Consider the following 18,447-nt stretch of genomic DNA (forward strand, 5'->3'; position numbering starts at 1 on the left):
ATGATGGGAAAATGCATCCATTTCCATTTTTCACAAGCTCTCACTCACCTCAAGTAAATGCTCCGTAATTTTTTTTTGGCAAATACTCCACATTTGTTTCTTAAATATTTGATTCTTTCATCCTTCTGCTTTGATTATTTTTATTCATCAGTAATTGTGGTATTTGTTAAGTACTTACTATATGCCAACCACTGGGGTAGAGATAAGATCTCCCCCTTTTAGACTGTGAGCCCACTGTTGGGTAGGGGCCATCTCTATATGTTGCCAACTTGTACTTCCCAAGCGCTCAGTACAGTGCTCTGCACACAGTAAGCGCTCAATAAATACGATTGATTGATTGATTGATTGATCATCGGGTCCCACATGGGGCTCACAATGTAAGTAGGAGGGAGAAGAGGTATTGAATTCCCATTTGGCAGATGAGGGAACTGAGGCACAAAGAAGTGAAGTGACTTGCCCTAGGTCGCACAGCAGGTAAATTGCAGAGCCAAGATTAGAACCCAGGTCCTTTGACTCCCAGTCCCTTGTGGTTCCCATTAGGCCATGTTGCTTCCCTGATTACTTATTTTAGAATATTTATTTGATACCTTGCATAGCTCAGTTTTATCATTTTGTATTCAACTATTTACTTATTTACCTCCTCTGCATTTATTATTTTGTTTATCCATTGGTTTTCTGCGTAGCATGTATGTAAATATCTTTATAATTTTTACATTCTACTACTTTGTCTGAAATTTATTTTAGTGCCCATCTCTCCATCTTAATTGTAAAATCCTTGAGGTTGGGGATTGGGTCTACAGATTCTATTGTACTCACTCAAGTGCTTAGTGCAGTGTTCCCAATGCAATAGGTGCTCAATTAATAGTTTGACTGATTGACAGATGGACTGGATTCCAAGAGGCAGACTTGAAAATTGAGACTGAGTCAGTCTATGGAGCAATGCAACATGATTCCACGCACAACACAGACTAGATTGTTGGTTTAATTTAGTCTCTTCAGATGCACCCAGAATTACCTTCCCAAGCATAGATCCATTAAATATTTCCTACTTTGAGGCATACATTGCTCAGGGGAATTTAGTGGAAAGAGCTCGGGCTTGGGAGTCAGAGGTCATGGGTTCAAATTCCATCTCTGCCACGTGTCGGCTGTGTGACCTTGGGCAAGTCACTTTACTTCTCTGTGCCTTATGAATGAAGACTGTGAGCCCCACGTGGGACTACCTGATGACCTTGTATCTACTCCAGTGCTTAGAACAGTGCTTGGCACATAGTAAGCACTGAACAAATACCAATATTATTATTACTATTATTAACTTACACACTCCATTTACTTTATGGGTTTCTTCCCTTTGTGGATGGATCCCATTTGTTTCCACCCAAGTCTCTGGGGAGTGTTGATCTGCCATCATGTTAACATTCAGTAACCTTATTTCTCTCAGGTCAAACGCAGTGCACGTGCAACCGCAGAGTTTAATTACATTAGGGTCATTATTCTTGGAATCCTCTTCACTCTTTCATCTCTAATCATATTTGGAGGTTACATGAAAGAAAGTCCCTTTCTGGGTCCATTTTTAATTCCGCTTTCTTAGACCTCAAGGCAGCTTTTGTTGAATGCTCAGTGGGATTGTTTAGATGTTGTGAAGTGGAAGGATGGTTCTCAGTTGGCTTCTTGGCACTATCTCAAATAAGGAGTCAATATTTATATGTAAATTATAGCTATTTAAAAATGCCAAATGCCTTTGTGTGGATTTTTAAAAGAGCCTCAGATCATTTCTCTTAAATGTCTTAATATCAACAACTACATTAAACTTGTGAATAAAATATTAATTAGAAAAAATTGCACTAAAACCTTCAAAAACTATTTGGTCAGTTATATATATTATATATAACTTTATTAGGATTTCAAAAATTATTTTCTCTTTATGACTGACTTATAGTTATTGGCCTATTCACTGTAGTCTCCTGAAACCTAGAAATGAACAATTCACATATGCAATAAATAAAATATTTTTTCTCGATTGCATACAGTGACTTCAATCCACTGTACCTAATGTAGTTTGAAGTTTTTAAAAAATGGATACTGATTTACAAAATTAGAGCAGAAGCTTAAGGACTTATCAGTCCCTGAATTCTGGATACCTACCCCATTTTGGCAATAAAACCACTTCCAAATAGCAGATAGCTTTTTTTTTTTCAATTTTTAAAGAAGAGGAATATTTCTAAGTAAACACCTTCAAATGATGGAGGTGTAGAATTTCTCTTTATTTATATTACCATTAGAATGGACGCATCTAACCCTAAAATGAATATAAAAATCAAATGGTTTTGCAGGAACTCTTATTGCTGATTGGGTTGCCAAATTTCTGGAAAATGGCCTAAAATTATTACCAAGGAGGGGTGAGGAGCCTAGGACATTGCTGGGAGGGTGAAATGATATCGTCCCCTAAAAGCTGTTGACCAACATGCTGGGGCGGTGGGGTTGAAGGAGGCCTGATAGAGAACCTACTGAAGGAGGAGATGCAGAGGACAAGTGATACAAGGCATGGCTACAAGACAATGCAGAAAGAAACAACGTTAGTGGATGTGAATTGAAAGCAAGATTCTAGAGAAAAGACAAACAAAAAAGTTAACAGCAGTATTGGGAGGACCCTTCATAGACCACCTCCAAAGTTATAAAGATTAGGGGCCAGAATCTTAAGCAATCCAGGTGATGATTGGGTATTTTTACTAATTGCTCCCTATCTTCAAAGCTCTCCTAAAACCCTATGTCTTCCCAATAACCCTCTTTGGCACTTACATTCATATGCACTTTACTTATGTATTTGTGTGTGTGTGTGTGTGTGTGTATTCAATTATATATTTATTTTGCTAATTCACCCTGATATATCTGTGCTACCCCTATATCCTTGTTCCTCCTCCTACTCCCAATATCTGTTCAATATTTTAAATCATTCCGTCTCCCCACATTAGTGTATGAACTCCTTGAGGGCAAGAACCCCACTTTTCATGTTTAATGTACTCTCTGAAGGACACCCAGTGCTCTTCAACACACTTAGGTGCTCAGTAAATACCACTGTTAAAAGTATTCTTCAGGATGAACAGAAGAGAGCAGAGATAAGTGTGTCCCTGACAAGTGTTCACCAATTAATTTCAGAACAAAACTTTGAGCTTTTAAAGACAAAATCAGAGAAATGTCCATACTGCGTTAAACAGTGTGTGCTGTTTTATATGTCACCCTTTTTAAGCAGATTTATCCCAATCCCCCAAGAAATCTTGGGAATCAGCACTCTCTCTTCTTTTTTTCTATGAGTAGAGCATGAAAATGGCCAATCATCTGCCCTGACACTTGAGCCAAGTTGAAAAAATCCTTCATGTCAACTTACAAGTCAAGTTGTCTGGTAGGAGCAGAGCTCTCTGAGGGATGTGGTCAGGGCACAGTGACAAAATGGAGACAAATCAGTGACTGCATTTCCCAAGAGCCTAAGGGCATTCCTTTCCTGGGAGGTCCTGAATTATTCTCACACAAACCTCAACAACTTTTATGGTGTTGGGTTAAATTCAAACCACCCACCAGCATGAGCTTCCTTTCCTTCAGTTACATCAAGGCCTGGATGATCAGACATCTTTATTTTGTGAAGATTTTCTTGCTTTTAAGTACTTGTTAGCTGTGCCCAGAAAAATCCTTCCTGATTGACAATCTGTCCCATTTTTCCATTTCATCAATCCAGCCACCTTATGTATTGCACATTTATTCTCATTCAGCTTCATTCAGTGTTAATCATATTTCAGTGTGCCTGTGAGCATTGTCAAACATCATTAAAAATGCTTCAACTTTTCTTAGATTCATCTCAAAGGTACTGTATATTTATAAAAGCAAAGCCCTCTAACCCATCTCTTCAATCCTGGTTTGAAGTTGTCTGTCACACTAATCCCTAACATTTTTTTTAAAAAAACTCTGTCTCGTACAGCATTTACTTGGTGTGTTTATCTCCAGAGAGAAAGAGACAAGGTTGGTAGGAGGTGAAATCAGGTTCCAGTCCACCCCTTTGACAGTTAGCTTCAGTTGCTTTAATAAGGTAAGAAATTAAAAGTCGTGCCCACCTTTCCTACTCTCTCCTCCAGACGCTGTCGTGTCCTGTTGAGCTGTAAAGCTGGTAAGCTTGGGGAAGTCTGTACCTTTTCAGCCAGGACTGACCTGGGATGGGTGATAAAGAATCTCCTTCAGAGTGGAGGTGTGTCCTCAATTCTCCTAGGAGGCTGCTTTCTCCTCAGAAGAACTTTTCTTTCTGGGATGAGACTGTCCTGAGATTGCCCTACTCCATCTCGCTGCCAACCTCTCGCCCATGTACTGCCTTTGGCCTGGAAGACTTTCCCTCATAAATGGCAGACAATTACTCTCCCCACCTCTGTGACCTTCAAACCCTTATTAAAGGCACATCTTCCCCAAGAGGCCTTCCCTGACTAAGCCCTCTTTTCCTCTTCTCCCACTCTCTTCTACGTCTCCCTGATTTGCTTCCTTTATTCATTCCCTCTCCCAGTCCCACAGCACTTGTATACATGTCTGTAATTTATTTATGTTTATTAATGGCTGTCTCCCCCTCTAGACTATAAGCTGATCGTGGGCAGGGAATGTTTCTGTTTATTGTTTTATTGTACTTACTACAGTGCTCTCCACATAGTAAGTGCGATGGACTGACTAACTGACTGAGAAGGTTGATAAAGAATCTTATCCACCTCGAGAAATAGCGTGGCCTAGTGGGTTCAGCATGGGTCTGAGAATCAGAAGAACCTGGGTTCTAATCCTGGCTCTGCCATGCGTCTGCTGTGTAATCTTGGGCAAATCAGTTCACTTCTCTGTGCCTCAGTTACCTCATCTGTAAAATGAGGATTGAGACTCTGAACCCCATGTGGGACAGGAACTATGTCCAATCTGATTTCCTTGTATCCACCCCAGCACTTAGAACAATGCCTGGCACATAGTAAGTGTTTAACAATCACAGCAGTTATTATTATTTTTAAATGATTTATCTAATCTCATACAGCAGACAAGTGGCTCAGCTGGGAATGGAACCCAGGTCCTCTGACTCCCACGGCCATGCTCATTCTCATTCATGAGAAGCAGAGTGGCTCGAGGGAAAGAGCCCGGGCTTGGGAGTCAGAGCCCTAATCGCAGCTCCGCCACATGTCTGCTGTGTGACCTTGGGCAAGTCACTTAACTTCTCTGAGCCTCAGTTACCTCATCTGTAAAATGGGGATTAAGACTGTGAGCCCCACGTGGGACAACTTGATCACTTTGTATCCCCCCCAGTGCTTAGAACAGTGCTTTGCACATAGTAAGAGCTTGACAAATGCCATCATTATTATTATTATTCAATGATATTTGTTGAGCACCACTATGGGCAGAGTACTCTACTAAGTGCTTGGTATTGAATATTAGTGTTAACAGACATGGTTCCTCAAGGGGCTTGTAGTCTAGTGGGAGAGGTCTTCAGAAGTAAGAAATGAAAGACATGTGTAATAACTCCTATGGAAGGTTGTTAGTAAAAGTAGGGCATGAAGCAGAGACGTGTAGAGAAGACAGACAGAAAACAGAGAGAAGAATCCGGGCTCCGTCACTTGTCAGCTGTGTGACTTTAGACAAGTCACTTAAATTCTCTGTGCCTCAGTGACACAGGGGACTAAGACTGTGAGCCCCACGTGGGACAACCTGATCACCTTGTGTCTACCCCAGCGGTTAGAACTGTGCTTGGCACATAGTAAGCGCTTGACAAATACCATCATTATTAAGAAAAACAGGAAGTGGAGAGAGAGGGGAGATTGAGATACTTGACCCCTTCGTAGCCAAAGCGTTGACAGATTGAGAAACTGACTCACATCACCAAGTTGCAAAAATCTCATGAAAATTCCTAGCTTGGAATTTGAACAATCTGAGACGAAGATCTTTAAATTTTTCATTTTATTTGTTCACATTAAAAATGAATTCCATTCAGAGAGGGAAAAACTTTCATTTTTGCACTCTGAATCACTTCCTAGGGAAAACTGCTGTGCATTTAGTCAAAAGGGAAAAGTTCAAAATTGTTTTTCATTCATCAACACTTTTTAAAAACTCATAAATGTTCCAATCCCTTTCTCTTTCCTGGGCCCTTTGAGTGCTACTAACTAAACTGTAATTATTAACATAGACCCTGGAAGGCTTTACATTGACATCCCTACCTCAATGTGCTATCTCGTTTTATCTGAGATCTCTCTCTGGCTTTATGAGGTTAAAGTGCCTTTGGCTACTTTTTAATGAGCTGAAACTCGGTTTCTGTAGTTTGGTTCACCCTCTACTGCCTGAAGGTAAAGACAAGAAAGTTCACAGAGAGGTAAAGGGAAAACAAGAACGGGGGGCCTCTCTGATCAATTTAGCCTCCTTTTATAAGTCCCAACTTCAGCGGATAGATTAGGATTTTCAGTTTTTATCCCCCCCCACCACCACACACACACACAAAAATCTGCCGAAGAACACTTCTTTGGTTCCCCAATCTTATCTTTGTTAGATAGCTATCCTGTGATCTCTAAATGCTAACAAATCTTCAGCCAAGCGTCAGAGATGGTGTTTACCCCTGAGCTCTTAAATTGTCAGCTTACAGCATTTGAACAGGGGAAGGCTTCGCAATCAGTGCTTGCTTCAAACCAGCAGCCTGTGTCCTACTACAAAATTTATGGAGCCTCCCGATGGAAACAAGACTGCGACGTGGAAGGACAATTGGGAATAATCTGAAGAGTTTTGTAGCAGGTCCAGCGCCACAGCTGCTACATTCGTTGCTCATTCGGTTCTACATCAAAGGACTGTCCTCTTATTATCTCTTTTGTGCTCCTTATAAAGCTTTAACAACTAGCAAACTCAGTCGGGGCTTCAAGGGTGCATCTTGCAGCACTTCAGAATCCTCTTCTAATTACAGTCCACAACCTGCTTACTGAGAAGCCTATGCCTTTGCCTGGTTTGGAATTACAAGGATGTGGGGCCTTGGTGGGATATACCAGATAGACTGTACCTGGTCATGTGGGCAAAGAAAAAGGGAGAGGATGTCACCCTCCACCTCTAGGTTCCTTGGAGTCATGCTAAGTGGCTCAAGAAGTAGTGCAATTTTGAGAGACTTTTCAATTAGCCCATCACATGGCAAATGGCACCAGGCTGACACTTTCCCAGCCCTGGCTGCAGCCATTTTCCAAATGGCATCTGGAAATGAGGGGAAAGTTCACTCTGATGACTTTTTCCACAACCTCTTGACCTAATGGAAACAATCTCAGTCAATTTTATATTTACAGAAAAAAGTGGCCATTCAATAACCCTAAGGGGCACTCGGTGGCTCAATAAATCAATCAATAGTATTTACTGAGCGCTTACTGTGTGCAGAGCCCTGTAAAGTCATCAGAAAAGGCCAGTACACAGCGACAAGAGGAAAGTCACTCCAATATCTCTGTCATTTAGTGTTCCAGCATGTGCATATCTTTTCTGCTTAGCTCATATGAAACTAAATACATTCTTCCTGATAGATGTCTAGATCAAAGCGAGGGTGATGCTGAAGTTAATCCACAGTAATCACAGCCAAATACTCACATACTATGCCGGCATTTCCCATTTTTCCATAACCTGTCTCCCTGCATTTGAGCAATTTAGGCTAAGCTTAACATAGTTAGGGATGAAGGGTATTAGGCCACTTAAGGAGATCAGGTATACTGCAACCTCTGTACCCATAGGCATAAGTTCACGTTCACATGCAGAACAAACCATTAAAGTGGCCATTTTTTCTGGAGCCTGCAAAGGAGCAGAGCTTCAATGGGCCAAGGCCAGCTGTCTCAGATTAGGGGAAGAAAGAGGAAGGAAAAAGAGGGAGCTAAAGAGATGCAGGGGAACAGAACATAAAAGGAGGAGAGAAAAAGCGAGAAATAAGGAAAGAGAAAGCCAAAGGGAAACATAGAGGTAGTCAGGGAACAACAGGCAGGCAGATGTAGACCCACAGAGAGATGTAGATGTGAATACAGATAGAGATGCAGAAAGGTAGAGAGGAGACTAAATGAGAAGCAGGTAGTCCATGGTGACCAAAGATTGTCCCCTGGGCATTGGGGTGGAAATGATCTCAGAAATTGAGTAAGTTTTCTGTGGGAATGGGATGTGTCTGTCTATTGTTATACTGTACTCTCCCAAGTCCCCTCTCAGGGTCACACCTGGAGAGTTTCCAGTCCTCTACCAGTCTCAACTATGGGAGGGAGAGTCAAGCAGAGGCATACTCATTCCATTCCTAGCTTGGGCAGTGGCTAGCGAGTGGAAGGTAATCTGCTACAAGTCAAAACTCACCTGTGTTGGGCACCTGGGAGAGTCAAGGGAGGAGACTCAGGTTTCTTATGTGGAAGGAGGCAGTGGTTAATCACTTCCTTATTTTTGCCAAGAAAACTCTATGGATACACTACCAGAACGATTGCAGATGGAGGTGAAGCGTTTTGGAAGAGATGTGTCCATGGCGTCGCTATGGGGTGAAGACTACTCGACAGCATAAGGGAAGATAAAACTCTCCCAGGTGCTTAGTACAGTGCTCTGCACACAGTAAGCACTCAATAAATACGATTGAATGAATGAATGAATGAAGTCAGCAGCTGGGAATGTGACGGCAGGAGGAGAAATGGGAGAAGACAGCTCTCCAGTAGGATCTTCCCCTCTCGGACTTGCTGTTTCTAGGAACTGCTGACTGCTGGCTTTGGTGGGGCAAGGCTTCCTGTCACAGTCTCAGCTGCAGCCACTGCCTCTGCCACCCCCAGACAAAAGCGGGATCTTAATGGGTCACACCAGTCAGGATACCGGTGGTGGGACGACTGCCAAATTCTGTGACCATCTCTTTCAAATGGGGACATCTGGTCACTTTAATATTAATTGATTACAGATTACAAAGTTCCTTAATAGCACAGTCATCCTCTAGGGCAGGGCAGCTGTCAAGATTTATGACTTCAGTTTGCAGAGTCTATTATACTATTTATTCTGTGCTATATTGTGTCTTCGGATAAAGGCGGAGAAGTGGGATTCAACGAGGCAAAAAGGCAAAAAAAGATTTGCAAAATTATTTGAGAGAATAGCCACTGTCAGAATTTCATGGGAAGTCTGCTTTCCTGTTTAAAGTTTTGAAAAACGGTGTATCCCTCAAGCTTTGGGATGGAGGGATTCACTTTGTACCTATTTTAGTAAGTTCCATAAAAAGCGAAGATTTCACTGTCATACTTTTCTGTGACACTGCTGAAAATGTTCAGGGTGATTTTTAATCACCGTACTATCAACGTTCAGTCAGGCCTGACCAAAGAAAAAATATCATTTACAGTGAGGTCAGAACCTTAGTTACACTATGCCATGGAGGTATTAAAAATAGATGATTCCATTTGTGTCATCAGGGGCACACTAGAGTTGAAGAGGATGGATGAGGAAACCCAATTGCCAGGGTAAAATGTAGCAATTTAATTAGTAGAAGGCATATGAAATACTTCTTCGTACATTTAATGCACTCATCCTTGTCAGAATATGCTGCTCATCTCTTGAAGAGCCTCCAAATCAGCCTGAGTAGTCAACCACAGAGGGATGGAAAAAACTTCTTGAGGAGAAAGAATCCTTTACAGGTCGTTCTGACTTGGTAGGTCATATACTACTATCACCACTACTACTACTTGTGCTCATTCATTCATTTATTCAATCGTATTTATTGAGCGCTTACTGCATGCAGAGCACTGTGCTAAGCACTTGGGAAGTCCAAGTTGGCAACATATAGAGACAGTTCCTACCCAACTGCGGGCTCATGGTCTAGAAGGGGGAGACAGAGAACAAAACAAAACATATTAACAAAATGAAATAAATAGAATAGTAAATATGTACAAGTAAAATAAATAGAGTAATAAATCTGTACAAACATATATACAGGTGCTGTGCGGAGGGGATGGAGGTAAGGCGGGGGGGATGGGGAGGGGGAGGAGGTGCTACCCTCTCAGGGTTGCACCTGGAGAGTTTCCAGTATGCTACCAGTCTTGACTATAGAAGGGAGAGTCAATCAATCAATCAATAGTATTTATTGAGTGCTTACTGTGTGCAGAGCACTGTACTAAGCGCTTGGGAAGTACAAGTTGGCAACATATAGAGACAGTCCCTACCCAACAGTGGGCTCACAGTCTAGAAAGGGGAGGGGCGAGGGCAGAGACTCGTTTACTGCACAGAAAGAGGCAATGGTAAACTACTTCCATATATTTACTGAGAAAACTCTCTAGATGTGCTACTGTAATGATTGCAGATGGAAGTGGGGCATTCTGGTAATAATAATAATAATAATAATGATGACATTTTATTAAGCACTTACTATGTGCAAAGCACTGTTCTAAGCGATGGGGAGGTAACAAGGTGATCAGATTGTCCCATGGGCTCACAATCTTAATCCCCATTTTACAGATGAGGTAACTGAGGCACTGAGAAGTTAAATGACTTGCCCAAAGTTACACAGCTGACAAATGGCGGAGTCGGGATTCGAACCCATGAACTCTGACTCCAAAGCCCGTGCTCTTTCCACTGACCCACGCTGCTTCCTGATGGTAGAGATGTATCCATAGCTTCACTATAGATCGGACACGACTCGACAGCAAAAGACAACAACAACAACTACTTCTGCTACTACAACTACTACTACTAATTGTGGTCCAGGAATGTGTCTGTTTATTGCTACATTGTATTCTCCCAAGCGCTTAGTACAGTGCTTTGCCCACAGACAGCGCTGAGTAAATATGATTGAATGAATGAATAAATAAGAATATAATCACAGTATTTGTTAAGCACTTACTGTGTGACATGCATTGTACTAAGCACTGGGTTAAATACAAGATAAATCAGGTTAGAAATAATTCATGTCCCACATAAGGCTCACAGTATATGTAAGAGCGCAAACGTGTACTGAATCCCCATCATACTAATGAGAAAACTGAGGCATAGAGAAGTGAAATACTTGCCTAAGGTCACACAGCAGGTAAGTGGCAGAGCTGGAATTAGAACCCAGGTCCCCTAACTCCCAGGCTCATGCACTTTCCACTAGGCCACGCTGCAATCAATGACCAGACACAATTGGCTATTCATTTATTTATGATTTATGTCACCACATAATGATTATTATGATTTACGTTGCCAGATTTATGTCACCACAGTGATAATGATACAGCAGCATTATAACGGTTGATAATTATACAGCAGCATGTGTTGGTGGTACTAGAAACAGTAACAACAATAGTAAGGATACCGATAATAATAATGATAGTTGTGGTATTGTTGAGTAGGAGGGACTGCAGGTACATAATCCCCATTTTGCAGGTGAGGATGCTGGGGCACAGAGAAGTTAAGTGTCTTAATCTAGTCACAAAGCAGGTTCGTGGCAGAGCCAAGATTCAATTCTAGCTTCTCTGTCGCCTAGGACTCTGCCCTTTCCACTACACCACGCTGCCTGTGGCTCTTCTAAATATTTGAAATGTTTATTGCAGTGACCATAAAATGATCCTTTGACTCTCTAGAGTACTATTCCATTAACAAACTTAGGTTGTAAACTCACTGTGGGCAGGGAACGTGTATGCCAACTCTGTTGTACTGTACCCTTCCAAGCGCTTAGTACAGTGCTTTGAACATAGTACTCTGATGATTAAGCATTTTAAACTGCTGCAGTTAACCAGTGGGACCAGCCATTAGCTGTGGTTCGGTGAAATTGCGTAGACATAGTTGTAGGCTGTGTACAAAATTATCGGAGATATTATACCCAATCCACAAAATGACTGGATAATAATAATAATAATGGTATTTGTTAAGCGCTTACTATATACCAAACACTGTTCTAAGCACTGGATGACCAACCCAATACCAGTGAAATTAACCAGAACTTTGACACTTGTTACTTAACCCCATGTGGGATAAGGGCTGTGTCCCACCTAATTAACTTGTATCATCCCCAGCACTTAGAACAGTGCTTGACACAGAGTAAGCACTTTAAAAATACCATAATAATTCTGAGGTGCAGAGGATGTCAAGATTCCTCGCAGATCTTTCAGGACTCTCAGCCTTTCCTAAGCTTTGGGGAGAGGACACTGCATCTCCTCCCCGTGGGTGGGTGAAGGGGAGAATGTGGTTATGCCCATCTGGATTTGGATATGGTGCATAGAACCTGAAAAGATCCCTGATTTCTGTTGCCTTGAGGAGGCCCCGTCCTCTCAAATTGCATGAGAGTTCATGAGCACTGGTGATCGAAGGTGTAGTGGAAGAAGAAGTGGTTTCTCACTGATCAATTTGTTCTTTCCTTATAGTTTCAATTGCTGGCCAATTTCCTTTGGATGAAAAAAATCTAAGAAAATAATCCTTTCAAAAGATCTTCTTTAAGAGAAAGTGAGAAAGTACTATAAACGCCAATCTTGCATTTGTTTCCAAATATAGTGTGCTTCGGGGCCTGGTCAAATGTGAGCTTATATTACACAGTATATTGTATAGTATATATGGGTAGAAACATAGTATGATCTGTGTGACAGACTAAATGAAAAGACTTAGCTAAATTAAGTAGGACTGCATTTCTTGAGAAATGTTGCAAGCTTGTCTTGGGCCCATGGGATAAGTAGATCATTTTTCCAGCAGAAAATAAAATTATTCCCCTCCCCGGCCCTTCTAGTCCACAATTGAAAAATAGAAATTATTCCAAGAACGAAATTGTATTGTTTCAGCCATCACCCAGATATATTCAAACTTTTACCTCTAATAGTACCCAAGGGTGTAAAAAGATCTCTTTATGCCACAGAATGCTTTGATGCATATGTCTTGACGTCTGATAAGCTAACCTCACTGATTGAAGCCTAATTGCATTCTTTCCATGTGAATACATCTATTGACAAAATGACCTCCACATCCACCACACCGCCTGATTTCAGTTACTCCTATCGTTTCAGCCACAAAATGGTAGCGATATTTGTTGCCTGCTCATTTCATTCCCACTTTGGTTCATAAATCAACTGAGCATGACAGTTAAAATTAGCAGGACAAGGTCAACTGCTAAGGATGAAACTAGCTTTAAGCATTGGTGGGAGGGGGAGACTTTATTGACCGTTTGCTTGTCGGACAGTCTGCAGTGTCAGCTAAATATCATCAGTGTTTAACACAAGGCATAATTTACAGAGCACGAGAGGATAGGTTTGAGCGATCATCCAGCAGAGCATCTTTTCTCTTGAAAATACACTTCAACAAATACAGATAAAATGTCACATTTTGGCAGCAATAGCCAGAGAAGTCACCCACTTCAGACATGACAGGGACTGCCTTTCAAATTAGGTCACTGAAAGCTGAGGTACCAACTATGGGGCCCAAGAAAAAGTTCATCAACCTTCACTAGAAAGGTTGCAAATTCTCACATGGCTGTTCTGAATTGTGATAGATGGACTGAGAGCTCTAGAGTATCCTTCTTAAATCCATTCATTCATTCAATTCATTCAATCGTATTTATTGAGTGCTTACTGCGTGCAGAGTACTATACTAAGCGCTTGGAAAGTACAAATCGACAACATATAGAGACGGTCCCTACCCAACAATGAATTCACAGTCTAGAAGGGGGAGACAGACAAGGAAGCAAAACAAGTAGACTGGTTTCAATCCCATCAGAATAAATAGAATTATAGCTATAGCTACTACAGCTATATGTTGCCAACTTGTACTTCCCAAGTGCTTAGTACAGTGCTCTGCACACAGTAAGTGCTCAATAAATATGATTGAATGACTATATATACATCGTTAATGAAATAAATAGAGTAATAAATATGTATAAATATACACAAGTGCTGTGGGGAGGGGAAAAGGGTAGGGCAGAGGGAGGGAGGGGGAGTATTAAATGGAATTCTGGTAAAGGACTGAAATGTATTTGATGAGATATTCCACCTTTTCAGATTTTTGCTTAATTCACATGCCATCGGCATAAGTTAAACGTCCTTCAAAATAGCACTCTGCCCAGACACAGTTTGAAAATTCAAGCCATCCTAACCAGGCCGGGGAATTTACTTCGCTACACATTGTTCCATTCACAAAACTTTGCTCAATATAACTTGGCACGTCTTTTTCCATTATTCATTACCATTAGCTTTAGACTTAATTGTCTGAAACATTTGGCATGTATTTCTATTCTTTTTTGACCTTCTTGCGTCCAGTTCCTTGGAAAATAATCCTTTCTTCCAGTAGCAAATGCTTCATAGACATATCAAGTGGAACTGAAATGCTTTTGTCTCTTAACCCTAGGAGGTGCTAGTTTCTCAGTAAATGAGAAACTAACATTTCTCCCTTCTGCATCATCTATGTGCTTCAATCCAAGACCTTTGGACACTTGATACTCATCCCACCCCCAACCCCACAGTACTTATGTACATATCTTTACATTAGATAATATCAATTACTTTTTCTATTTATTCATATTCATCTCTGACTTCCTCTCTAGACTATAAGGTCATTGTGGGCAGGGAATGTGGCAGCTAATTCTGTTGTACTGTACTCTTCCAGCTGCTTAGTATAGTGCACTGCACCTAGTAGGTGCTTGATAAATATGATTTATTGATTGGTTAAAAAAAGGAGGTAAATAAATCAAATCTGACAAATTACATTCAATCCTTGAAAACTGAAATTCACTTCTGGAATTATCAATTAGGGACTGTCTCCATATGTTGCCAACTTGTACTTCCCAAGCGCTTAGTACAGTGCTCTGCACACAGTAAGCGCTCAATAAATATGATTGATGATGATGATGATGATGATATAAGAGCAAAAGAGAGGCCATTCACTGCCAGACCAAACCATTGAGCCATCTGGCCCAATAGTCACTTAAAGTAACCCAATCTCTCTCCTATTTACCCCCTTTCCTCTCTCAGACACCTCAGCTCCCATGCCTCATTCCTCTTAAGCTCAACTACTCACCATGTCTTAGTCTCACCATTTCTGTCACCAATTTCTTACTTTCCTACTCTTTGGAACACTCACCCTCCTGGCATCCAAAAAGCCACTGTTCTCCCCATCTTCAAAGCCCTTCAGAAATCACATCTCCTTACCCAATTGATTTTTATGTCCCCATTTTATATCCTTCTAACTTCCACTTCAGCAGGACCAAGGCATCTAAGCCCTGGGGTAATCACACCCAGGAAAGGCACTTGTGTAGACATCTTTATTCTTTCTTACTATCTCCTATCTCTAATTTGTTTTAGTGTCTGTCTACAAGATTGTAAACTCCTCGTGGGCAGGGATTATGGCTAATGAACTACTTTGAGTGCTTAATATCAAGCTCTCCTACACAAAATAGAGGATCTTCAACAGTAGTAAGGATGTCATTTTAAGATCATGGGCATTATAGTGATAATCGAAATTTTATTTACAGAGGCACAGGGAAAGCAAAAGAGGCCAAATTAAACAAGTAGAAAAAATAAAAAATAACACATCCTCAGATTCCTCATTACTCCAGATTGGGCTGCCGTGGTTCGAACTGTCCTAAATTTCTCTACATTCAAAGGTTGGGAATCATTGATGCAGATGATATTTGCAGAATAATGATAATTATAGTACTTGTTAAGTGCTTACTGTGTGCCAAACACTGTTCTAAGTTCTAGGGTAGACCCAAGTTAATCAGGCTGGACACAGTCCCTGTCGCACAAGGGGCTCACACTCTCAATCCCCATTTTACAGATGAGGTAACTGAGGCACAGAGAAGTGAAGCAACTTGCCCAAGGTCACACAGCAGACATATGGCATAGCCGGGATTAGAGAACCCAACTCCTTCTAATTCCCCGGCCCGTGTTCTAGCCACTAAGCCGAGAACAACAGACATAAGTGAGAAGGACGTATTTACTATTCTATTTATTTTATTTTGTTAATATGTGTTGTTTTGTTTTCTGTCTCCCCCTTCTAGACGGTGAGCCCGCTATTGGGTAGGGACCGTCTCTATATGTTACCAACTTGTACTTCCCAAGCACTTAGTACAGTGCTCTGCACACAGTAAGCGCTCAATAAATACAATTGAATGAATGAATAATGAAAACCATAGACAAAGTGACATAGACATAGTGTACTGAGCACTTAAAAGAGTAATAAAAGAGAAGCAGCATGGCTCAGTGGAAAGAACTCGGGCTTTGGAGTCAGAGGTCAGGGGTTCAAATCCCGGCTCTGCCAATTGTCAGCTGTGTGACTTTGGGCAAGTCACTTAACTTCTCTGTGCCTTAGTTACCTCATCTGTAAAATGGGGATGAAGACTGTGAGCCCCACATGGGACAACCTGATCACCTTGTAACCTCCCCAGCACTTAGAACAGTGCTTTGCACATAGTAAGTGCTTAATAAATGCCATTATTATTATTATTATTATTACTATTACTACTAATAATAACTGTGGTATTTGTTAAATACTGACTATTTGTCAGGCACTGTCCTAAGCACTGGGTTAGATACAAGCAAATTGGGTTTGACACTTTCCTGGTCCCATGTGGGGATCACAGTCTCCATCCCTATTTTACAGATGGGGTAACTGAAGCACCCAGAAGCAAAAGACTTGCCCAAGGTTACAAAGCAGACAAGTGGCAGAGCTGGGATTAGAACGCATGATCTGTATATATGTATATATGTTTGTACATATTTATTACTCTATTTATTTTACTTGTACATATCTATTCTATTTATTTTATTTTGTTAGTATGTTTGGTTTTGTTCTCTGTCTCCCCCTTTTAGACTGTGAGCCCACTGTTGGGTAGGGACTGTCTCTATATGTTGCCAACTTGTACTTCCCAAGCGCTTAGTACAGTGCTCTGCACACAGTAAGCGCTCAATAAATACGATTGATTGATTGATTGATTGCCCTTCTGACTCCCAAGCCCGGGCTCCACTACACCATGTTGCTTCCCACTTGGATGAGTGCAATCTAACAGAGTTGGTAAACATGTTCCCTGCCCACAGTGAGCTTACGGTCAAGGGGACTGTAGGCTTCATATAGCTTGGACAAAGAAAACTCTTCATTTTACTAAATTTCCATTGGCCAATATCTTCAAAAGCCTTCCTCTAGCTGTGTTGTCCAAGAACTAAAAGGCCACAACTAGTGTGCCACTTATGGAAGACTCCAAATAACAGGCAAACGGCCCACTTAAGATGCAGTTACTCCTAGAGAATGAAACCCAATGTTACGGCAACTGTTATAAGCTGGGGTAGTTTGATAACAGGGATCCCAACCACAGATGACTCAAAAGAGGGCACTGAAATTGAGATGGGAAAGATAAAAACAAAATTTGACTTTTGAAGAAAATAAGGAGAGGAGAAATAACGATGACAGGCATCTCATGATACAGAGGACTCTCACTCTTCTCCCTGAGTTGACGTTGAAACTATGGTTATCCAGACAACAGTCTAACTGCAGAGTCAAACTGCAGAAGGGTATGGCAGTTACATAGGCAGCTTTTCTATCATCATGCTGGGGTTACTAAAGAATGCTGTCAGGTCAGATGTATAAATGCATTTGGTTATTAAGAAGCACAGTCTACATCAATATTGACAGAGGTGTCTGTCAAGGGGATGGTTGTGAAGCATTTCCACAGTGAGTCCTGAAAGCAAGCAAGAATTCAGAGAGCAGAATTATGTACATATTCTTTTTTGAAGGAATGAAAAATGTTTCCTTTACATATTGTTAGTATCAAGGTATTGCATTAATACTCAATAATAAGTGGAGACTAGTTGGTATGTGATGCCTTTGGAATTCAAAGACCTACTATTAATCAGATGCATTCTTCATGATGCATTTTCTTGTAACATGACTCCATAGACCCTTTATTGTAGCTTGGCAATAACTTAATGTTCACATGCAATATGTGACTGATATTTTTAATCAGAACCACATATGCTGGAGCACCTAAAACCGCCTCAAGTCCTCATTAAAGAAGAAAAGTCTTTGGCCTAATAACTCCTGAAGTTTTTAGTTTTAGGGTACTTACCCTAGTGCCCTTCCTGGATTTAATTTTACTAGCTGGTCAACAGGAGTACTTTGCTGTGAATTCTGAGTCAGGGTCATATTAGCCTAATGTAATAGTTGGCACAGATTTCTGAGCAAGGTTTTCTGTATGAAGTCATGAGGAGACTGAGTGGAATATAATACTTTGCTAAGATAATAATACTCTCATAATCTACCCCTTATTAACTTGTCAAACACAGTGACAGGTTTTAAGAGCCCCCATTCCTTTTATTTTTCATTTTAAGTGATTTCTTTCTCGAAATTTAAATAACCTGAAAGAAGATGATTTCTGCCCTTGCTTTGAATGAGGGACATTTATTTTACGATGATGTATTTTGAATATTTATTTCCTGAGAAATGCTCCTTCGTTCTTCTTTCAAATTTCTGCAGACGCAAATGTTCATTTATTTTTAT

At 40.9% G+C, this 18,447-nt stretch overlaps 1 non-coding gene across 1 annotated transcript; it reads left to right on the plus strand.

Annotated features, from left to right (window-relative positions):
• Window positions 1-8,192: 8,192 nt before the first annotated feature.
• Window positions 8,193-8,330, plus strand: LOC119933757. The gene has a single exon (XR_005452631.1). It is a non-coding gene; the product is annotated as a small nucleolar RNA SNORA7 (small nucleolar RNA).
• Window positions 8,331-18,447: the final 10,117 nt, after the last annotated feature.

Source organism: Tachyglossus aculeatus, chromosome 10, assembly GCF_015852505.1.
Source record: "Tachyglossus aculeatus isolate mTacAcu1 chromosome 10, mTacAcu1.pri, whole genome shotgun sequence".
Lineage (NCBI taxonomy): Eukaryota > Metazoa > Chordata > Mammalia > Monotremata > Tachyglossidae > Tachyglossus > Tachyglossus aculeatus.